Source organism: Mirounga leonina, unplaced genomic scaffold (genome assembly GCF_011800145.1).
Source record: "Mirounga leonina isolate KUSES-001 unplaced genomic scaffold, KU_Mleo_1.0 Mir_151, whole genome shotgun sequence".
Lineage (NCBI taxonomy): Eukaryota > Metazoa > Chordata > Mammalia > Carnivora > Phocidae > Mirounga > Mirounga leonina.
In genome coordinates, this window is record NW_023270377.1 from 40,814,126 (window position 1) to 40,821,673 (window position 7,548).

Below are 7,548 nucleotides of genomic sequence, written 5' to 3' on the forward strand. Positions count from 1 at the left end.
CAGCAGGTACATCTGGGCAACTAACTCTGAAAATGACTTAAAGATCTGGCAGAACAAATTTTTCATAGCTAGTCATAGAGAAAAGTCCACATGGAAAAGAGGAGAGGCAGAGATTTGGTTGGGGACCAAACCCCCGATGTGAATAACCACAAATAGTAATGATATCACAGGTTTGAAAAAGTGAGAGAATCAGAACCCACACCAGGGACCTCTGGTACTGGGAAGACATAATGTTTGGCTTTAAAAACCAATGGGGCTTAACTCTGGGGCCTTAAAAACCAGCAGGGCTTAATTCTGGAGAGCTGGAGGTCTATAGGAAACAGAATCACCAAACCTTGAAGAGCCAGCCTATTAAATAATTTGGCCCGGTGTAGCACAAAAACAGCAGTTTCAAAAACACTTGGGGTGTATGTGAAGTAAATACTGACTAATCTTAGAATAGGTACAGAAGGGGTGGGTATCTGCAGAGGATTTCTCTGGAAACAGAAGTGTTGGCAGGCTCCATTTCTCTTCCCCAGCTCAGATAGACTGATGTTTGTGGGAAACAATTCTAATACTTCCTATCTACCTTGCTAGCATTGCATGGCTCACTCCAATATTCCCCCTGGGGGCCCATATCACCCATCCTACCTGCCTGGGCAAGGCATCCTTTTGAAGTGGCTTCTGCCCTACCCTACACAGCTGGTAACCACATCTAGGACTAGTTTCCTGCCCAGTGACCCCTGCCCTGGGAAAGGATGGAGATAACCCCACATACCAGCATGCACACAGTTCCTGCAGCAAGTCCCCTTAGCTGCCTGGGCAAGGAGCAATGCTTTTGTGTGTGCCTATAGGTGTAGCAGAAAGGCTAATTGCTAAGAGCTAGGCTGAGCACCAACCATGCCCACCAGCGAATCCACAGCAGCCACAGTCAGGCCTCTAAACAGTGCAGGGAGCAAACCCACAATAGGCAAAGTGGGTCATTGCAGCTGGCTAATAAAATGGGGATAAGGAATAGGTCTGATAAAAAGTTCAAATTAGGGCGCCTGGATGGCTCAGTTGGTTAAGCAACTGCCTTCGGCTCAGGTCATGATCCTGGAGTCCCGGGATCAAGTCCCACATTGGACTCCCTGCTCGGCGGGGAGTCTGCTTCTCCCTCTGACCCTCCCCCATCACATGCTGTCTCATTCTCACTCTCTCTCAAATAAATAATATCTTTAAAAAAGTTCAAATTAATAGTCATAAAGATACTGACTGGACTTGAAAAAAAAAAGTAGATTAATTCAGTGAGAACTTCAAAGAGATAGAGAATATAAAAAAGAACCAGAGCTGAAGAATTCAATAACTTAAATAAAAAATATACTTGAGGGGGCGCCTGGGTGGCTCAGATGGTTAAGCGTCTGCCTTCGGCTCAGGTCATGATCCCAGGGTCCTGGGATCGAGTCCCACATTGGGCTTCCGGCTCAGCGGGGAGCCTGCTTCTCCCTCTGACCCTCTCCCCTCTCATGCTGTTTCTCTCTCGCTCGCTCTCTAAAAAATAAATAAATAAAATCTTTAAAAAAAAATATATATATATATATATATACTTGAGGGAATCGATAGCAGATTAGAGGATGCAGGAGAATGGCTCAGCAATCTGGAAGAAAGGGTAATGAAAAGCAACCAAGCTGAATAGCAAAAAGAAAAAAATATAATAGTTGAAAATAGGTTAAGGGAGCTCAGAGACATCATCAAGCATAATAACATTTGCACTATAGGGATCCCAGATGGAGAATACAGAGAGAAGGGAGTAGAAAAGTTATTTGAAGAAACAGCTAAAAACTTCCCTAATCTGGGGAGGGAAACAGACATCCAGTTCCAGGAATACAGAGAGCATCAAATAAGATGAACCCAAGAAGATCCACACCAAGACACATAATTTAACTAGCAGAAACTAAAGATACAGAAAGAACTCCAAAAGCAGCAAAGGGAGGAATAAGTAGCTACATACAAAGAAAGCCCCATAAGTCTATCAGCTGATTTTTGACCAGAAACTTTTCAAGCCAGAAGACAGTGGCAGGATATAATCAAAGTGCAGGAAGGGGGAAGAAGAAAGAAGGGGGAAGACGAAAGAAGGGGGAAGAAGAAAGAAGGGGGAAGAGGACAAAACAGAAAAAAACAACCCTGTAGCCAAGAATACTCTATCCAACAGCCATGAAAAGATGGTCAAAATCACTAATCATCAGGGAAATGCAAATAAAAACCACAAGGAGATATTATCTCACACCTGTCATAATGGCTAGTATCAAAGAGACAAGTAGTAACAAGTATTGACAAGGATGTGGAGAAGGGAAAATTCATGCACAACTAAAGGAAATGTAAATTGGTACAGCCACTGTGGAAAACCATATGAAGTTTCCTCAAAATATTGAAAATAGAAATACTATATGATCCAATAATTCTACTGATTTTACCAAAGGAAAATAAAAACACTAATTTGAAAAGGTATGTACCCGTTTATTGCTCCATTATTTTCAATAGCCAAGATATGGAAGCAATACAAGTGTTCAATGATATATGAATGGATAAATTATTATATATACGTATACACACACATACACACACACTAGAATATTACTCAGCCATAAAAAAAGAATGTGGTTTTGCCATTCAGGATAATATGAATGGGCCTAGAGGGTATTAAGCTAAAGGGAATAGGTCCAAGAAAGACAAATACCATATGATTTCACTTATATGTGGAATCTAAAAAACAAAACAAACAGATTCTTAAATACAGAGAACAAATTGGGTGTTTGCTAGAGGGGATGTGTAGGGAAGGGGCAATGTGCAAAATGGATGAAGGGGATTAAAAAGGACAAAATTCCAGTATAAAATAAATAAGGCACTGAAATGAAAAGTACATCACAGGGAATATAATCAGTATTGTAATAATGTTGTATGGTAACAGGTGGTGACCACACTTATTGTGGTGAGCACCTGGCAATGTATAGAATTGTTAAATCAATATGTTGTATACCTGACACTAATATAATATTGTATGTCAATTATACTTCAATAAAAAAATAAAAATAAAGCTAAAAAAATGGAGACTTGGCTTACCAGCAATACCCTAATTTTGCCACAATATCATAAATCCATTAATTGGCTCAATTTTACCTAAAAACTCTGTTCTATCTTTTAAATCGTGGTATATCATTCAAAGGGCAACACCAAGGACAACACCAGGAAAATGGATAGGCCTACTGAAGTCCTAGATGAAAAGACTTGGAAAAGTAATGATGTCATTTTATCCAAATTTTTTAGTTTGAATGTATTGTGAATTAAAATTCTGGCAATCAAGTCAATTCTAAAGTGTATATAAAAAGTAAAAGACTAAGAATAGCAAAGAAAATACTAAAGAAACAGGAGAAAGAAGAAAAAAAGGGAAGACTTGTTACACTGTGTAACTGTAATATTATAGTAATGAGGACTGTGTAGTCTTGAGACAAGACTAGAGGTATACACCAATGGAAGTCTACAGAGAATCTAAAGACAGACTCATGCAATTTCAATACTTAATTTATGACAAAGATGGACCTTCATAGCATCACCCAAATAGAGGTCTTTTTATTAAAATATTAGAGTCAACAATAATATCACTATTATAAAAATTTTAAAAACAAGCTAGACCATTCTCACATCATACACAAAATCACTTTCAGGTGAATTTATCATTGAATTAGAAAACAAAACAAAAACAACTTCTAGAAATTGTTGGAGCTATCTCATGGCCCTGGGCCTCATGCTAAATTAACTTTTTTGTTTCTTTAACAAGCAAGCAATACACAAAATACCCCAAAATGAAAATATAGATACATTTTTATATTAAAATTTAGCACCACTAAACTATAAAAAAGAATAGATCCAGTTAATCAAAGGTAAGCCACAATTTGAGAAGTGCTAATAGATCTATATCCAGAAAATAGAATTCTTACAGGTCACTAAAAAAGAAGTAATCTGATTAAAAGCACTTGAACAGGCATTTCATAAAGGATCTTTTTAAAGACAATAAAATCATAGGAAATGTTGATCAACCTTGTTAGTCATGAGGGAAATGAAAATTAAATTACAATTAGATAATATTACTCTTGTAGATGGTTTATGGAGTTGGTTGTATTTATTCCCATTCCTGTAGGCCTGCTCCTTGACCGTGTAAGTTTAAAACTGTGTCAGAAAAATGAAGTCAATTTCCCCAGACTTTCATCTGACCTTGTCTTGCTACTTGCTTTAGTCAGTAAAATAGATTAACAGGGATATTGTGCCAGTTCAGAATTTGGGCCTCAAGAGATTTTGCATGTTTCCATTATCATTCAAGATCCTTTACAGTTGCCATGTAAAAAACTCAGTCTACCCTTAGACAATGCCAGACCACATGGAACCAAGATGTGCTGTCCCAGCTATAGGCAACCCTGATCAAGCAGCTCAAACTGGCACCTTTCTGTAGAAACATTAGTGAACTAGCTGGGACCCAAAGAGTCACTCAGCCCAAAGTAATTATACTCAGTTTCAAGACAAATGGTAGTTGTTTAATAAGGCCAATATGTTGGAGTAATTCACAGTACAGTAAAAGCTAACTAATGATATTAGACATTCATTAGATTGGTTTCTTAAAAAGTGAAGTTTTAGTATTTAAAACCACTCATTCACTGATACTGGATGGTAAATTGGTAGAAGCACTTTGGAAAATTTTGGACATTTTACATTTTTTGGAAATTTTTACATTTTTTTACATTTTTTACTATGCCACTAAATTTGAATAAAAATGCATATCTGTGTGACCCAACACCATTCTTAGATTTATACCTCCCAGAATATACATAAATGCACCAAAATGTTTATAGCAGCAATCCAAGTATTCATAAATGATCAATTATAGATTCATGGATTATAATACCATACATCAAGAAAATGAACAAACTATGGTTCTCAAAACAGATTTCTCCCACACATATGATTTTGGGTCAGAGAAGCAGATACAAGATAATTTATTCTGTACTTATACACTTGGTTCAAAGGTAATAAAAACTAACCTAGTGATTTAGTAGTCAGGATAGTGCTTATAGGAAGAATTGGTGTGATATTGTGGGATTATGATGGGGTTTCAGTGATTCTGATAATGTTGTTCTCCTTCACCAAATGGATGGCTGTTTACATAGATATGTTCCCTTTAGGAAAAAAATATTGAAAAGTGTTCTTACAATTGGTGCACTATATTTCCTATATAATTTTTTAATTGAACAGAAGGTAGTGAGACTTAGAGTATTAAAGTTACATCTTCCTCTTATTTCTCCTATAATGTACGTAATTGCATTAAGAATGTATAAATTCTAAGCCATCTTCTAGAAATTGAGATTCCAGAAACATTTTTTCTCTTTTTTACACCTAATATGCTCTGCTATTATTTCACCCTACCTTCACATTTATTTCTGAGTTTTTTTTTTTTTTTAAACACAGGGCCATTCCTCTCTAGACATGTTTCCTTGGCTTAGATTCTGCCATCGTCATCTTTCCCTCCTAATGTGTTCTTCACTTCTCTTCATTAGGTCAGTCATAAATGTTTATTGAGTACCTTTGACATGCCAGGCATTTTTCTAGGAATAAAACAGATAAGACTTGCCTTCATTGTGCTCACATTTTAGTGAACTGAACTAGACATACAAGTATAGCAAAACAAAATGTGGTATTCTGTATAATCTTAACATTCTTTCTCTCTGCCTCTTATATAATGATTATTAGAAGCAGGTTATCTTCTTGCTTCTGAAATGCTAGAACATCTAGCCCTGTGGCATATCAGATTGTTGTTCCCACACCATTCTCCATACCCCTTTCTCCCTCTATAATAGAATGATACATTCTTGACTACTATTCTGTTAACTGCCTATGCGTTCTGTGGAAAAGTTCATTCTTTTCACCTCCTTAAACTTTGGGCTTCGTCATATTAACATATTTTGACTAACATTATGTAAGTAAATGAAGTTCACTATATCCCAGCAGAAGCTTTAAATAAAATTGCGTGGTTAGCCTCTGCTTCTCTTGCTCTTGTCTTTCAACATGAAAACAGGTTTCTTAGACCATGGCTATTGCTTCCATCAGTGTTTTAAAAAACAATTATTGTGGAGCTGAGTCTAGGACCACAGAACCCAACTAAGCACAGCTGAGTTCAGTTGATCTGTTGTGCAGGTGACCCATAGCCCTCATACAATGTAGCAAAAAAAATTTTTTTGCATGCTAAATAAATTAAAGGTTCTACAACATCAAAAGCTGACTACCTCACATTATATGAATAACAAACTCCAAAACTAATTTGGAGAAATGACTGCTGAGGTACCAACTCTACCCTCTCCTTGTGCTCAGAATTTTAAAAATATTAATCTGTTTTAACTGCCTTTTTATTTCACTTGAGCTATCCCAAACATATTTTTATATTATGTAAACTCTCGATTGCTTTGCATTTCTGACATCCTCTTGGAATTTTATATTGAATATTTATGTTTGGCTAAGATGTAAAACAAAGTTTTCATAAACTGTTTAGAGAAAAAATATTTTCCATTGGTGTAATTAGCTCTGTGAATTCATCCACTTCATAAGATATTGTTGAAAAGCCATTTTTGGCTTAGCTGTTGTTCACTACTGCAAATTTGTATGGATTTATATAACTTGCATGATATGGGAAGATCAAAAGCTATCACTACTGACTAGTGAAAACACAAAAAACATGTTTATACAATTTACATGTGTCCTTTTTTTAAGCCAATAAACAAATTTGAATTTTTCCCCTAATTTGGTACATAAAGAATCTTCATGTTGTCAATCTATTGATGAACAAATACAATAGAAGTTAATATCAATTCATTCTTCCAAAACAGTATTTTTAGTCATTCAGAATATTTGCCTACAGAGAACACAGACCCATCTAATTTTGTTTTAATGTAGCTTTCTCCTTTGGATCTTCTGTCTCTAAATACAGCCTGTTTCGCAACTGTTCTTCCACATTTTAGAAAGTCAACCAAGCTTCACTATAACTCTGATTGCTTGTATGAAGCTTTTCCATGTGATCATGCATCCTGTATATAGCATAATTCTCTTCAACAGGCACAGCTAATTAAGTTCTGTAATCAAGGACATTGCAGCCAAGAGCTAATTTAAAAATTAAATGCTGAAAACAGAGCAACATGATTTACTCTACAATTAAACGATTAGAGATGAAGGGACTGGGGCATATTTTGTCTGTTTTTATGACATTAGAAAATCTTCACAATGAATTTTAACATTTTTCTTTATAACATTGGGCCTTCTGGTCTAACCCCACAAACTCTTTTGTCTAATGTGACTAGCTTTAGGTATTTTTCAGCAGGTGGCTTTAAGCTCTCTATGTATATAAGTTTAAAATGAAGGGACCCCTTGGCAATATTGTTTTGCAGACATGGTCTTTTGCTTACAAATGACATGTTTCCACAAGGATGCGAATTTGATAGTCCTGTAATGTCAACGTCTAGTGCGTTGGGGTCCCTGGGTAAGGGTCTACGAAAT